Genomic DNA, 2,587 nt, shown 5'->3' with positions numbered 1-2,587 from the left:
GGGCTGGTGGGTGAATCTGGTAGGTCCTGCTTCCGTTCTTGCCCTCTATTGTTTCTGTCTGTGCGTGTGGTCGGAGGGCGCCACTAGCAGTTCCACCTCCTATTCTTCCCCTTTGTTGTTTCTGTGTGTCTTTCTTTGAGAGGCCTCCTTTCACGGGCTCTCTCTCTCTCTCGCACTAAACGACGGAGAGTATATCGATGTGCTTCTATTTACTCGATCAAACAAAGAAACAAACTGAAGGCACAAATTTCATCCGAGTTTAATCGGATAGATCGGCAGACTGGTTCTTGGCATATAATAAAAGGATATTGTCCACCTCTAACCGCTCATCTGTCAAATTGAGGTTTTAGAAACTTTTTGTCTCATAACATGTTATTTGTTGACGGTCTGCGGGTGCTCTTTTGTGGACTCTGGGTGTCCAAACATCTATTGTCCTTATCTCTTCTCCTTCGTCTTCTTTTTTCGTGTATGTGTCTTAAAACACCTCTAATCTTTGGCACTTATGTGACTTTACTGTGTTGCAAGTGCTCTAAAAACGCTTACTAAAACTAAAACACGTTATTCATAACTGCAATGCATTACAATTGGTGAATTGCTCCTACTTCTTTAGTTTCTCTCGACTGTTTCTGTCTGTCTGTCTGTCTTACTTTTTCGCTGTACTAAACGACAAATTATTATGTCTGTGTATTTCTCTTAAATACTCATTGACCAAAAAAATAAACCTTTACCCCGCGGGAAAGCCAATAGCTCTGCACCAAACTTCACAACTCATACAAAAATTGTCAGAAAGCAAGCTGACCCATCCGGAAGGAGAAACATGTAACAAAAACAACGGTACCTTGGAAGCAGACATGGTTACTCCGAAAATACAGTTCACTGTTGAACAGTGTACTTTCATGGGTGAAACAAGACTTAGATCTCCTATGCAGACACGGAATCTCTTCTGTAAACGGTTTGAAATTAACACCAAAGACCATAAGAAAATACTAAGTAAAGTAACAATACTTAAGTGGGTGGCCGACTTCAACTCAAGTCACATGGCTCAGTTGAAAAAAAAATTTAAGAGATAAAAAAAAAAAACTAGGGTCAGCCACAGTGGGAGACCGATTCAAGTGCGCACTCCTGAGAATGCAACAGTGGTGATGGAGTCTGTGAGCGAAAAGCCTAAAAAGTCATTTCGTCATCGTGGTATTGAATTAACCATTGCTACAGAAACTGTTCGGCGAATGTTGAAGTACAATCCGAAGTTTAAACCGCACGAGTCCAGGAACATCAAATGGAAAATGTCACAGACAATTTCGTCAAGCGCCTCAAAGCGTGTATCGCCCGAAATGGACATCACAAACAATATCTTTCTAACTTCATTCAAACTTGGAATTTTTATTTGTAAATTTGTGACAATATATTCGGATGGTGACTGAGTGTATCTGTGTAATCTTGCGTTTTTATCTCTATTTTAATCGCTTTTATATATGTCTCCGCAGGTAAAGGTTTTTTTTTTGGGGGGGTCACCTGGTATATAAACTCAAACTCAAATTCAAACACTACGTTTTGATACGTTGGATGATAATTTGAAAAAAGGAACACGTTGCTCAAAATGTTGAACAATTCTGGTACATAATAAGAAAGTCGGATTTGTTCGTTTTGCTGGTGTTGTTTTTGTGTGGGTTTTTGGTGGGTTTGTTTGTGTGGGTTGTTGTTGTTTTTTTGGGGGGGGTTTGTTCTGTTTTCTTTTGGTTTGTTTGTTTGTTTGTTGTTGTTGTTGTTTTTTGGAGGGGGGTTTGTTTTATTTTGTTATTTTGTCTTTTAAAAAGGGGTTTGGTTTTTGTTTGTTTTGTGTGGGGGGGGGGAGATGTTGCTTTCTTTTTCCTTTTGTTCTCTTTGGTTTATGTTTTAAATATTGTTTCTACTTTTCTGAAAAATCCATGTTCACGAGTAAACATGCTTTGCTTAGAACAGCTACGTTATGTTTTCATAACAGGAGAAAATACATACACGTCACAATTTAACCCTGAGTACGACAACCTTATAGTTGGTGCCCACTAGCGAATGCAAATCGGGTCGGGTCGGGTTGTCGGGTAATACGGGGTGCCCACTACGGCTGGATCGGGCCGATCGCCTGAAGCTGAAAACAAAACGTTTGTTTTGAGGCTATCGAGTCGGGCGATCGGCCCGATTGGCCGATCCCAGCCGTAGTGACACGCCGTATAAGATCGCTTTCTCGTGGTTTCAATTGTACCCGACGACCTGGAGGTTAAAGTATAGAAACCTTTAACCTACATGCGACTGCACAGAGGGCGTAAACCGGGCTACGATTGGCTGAACCTTTGATCCATGTATACATTAAGTAGAACTACGCTACTCTTCTTGGACTTCCAGCACAACCTCTCTCTTTGTCTCCCTCTGTGTGTGTGTGTGTGTGCGTGTGTGCGTGTGTGTGTGTGTGTGTGTGTGTGTGTGTGTGTGTGTGTGTGTGTGTGTGTGTGTGCGTTAGTGCTTGCTTGCTTTAGTGTCTATCTCCTTTCTTGTCTATTTCTCACTTCCCATATACAAGAGATTTATACATAAATCTAAGTCATGCTAATGT

This window comes from Aplysia californica, unplaced genomic scaffold (genome assembly GCF_000002075.1).
Source record: "Aplysia californica isolate F4 #8 unplaced genomic scaffold, AplCal3.0 scaffold00090, whole genome shotgun sequence".
NCBI classification, from domain to species: Eukaryota; Metazoa; Mollusca; class Gastropoda; order Aplysiida; family Aplysiidae; genus Aplysia; species Aplysia californica.
The sequence above is the reverse complement of the archived record's forward strand: the minus strand, read 5'-3'. Positions refer to the sequence as shown.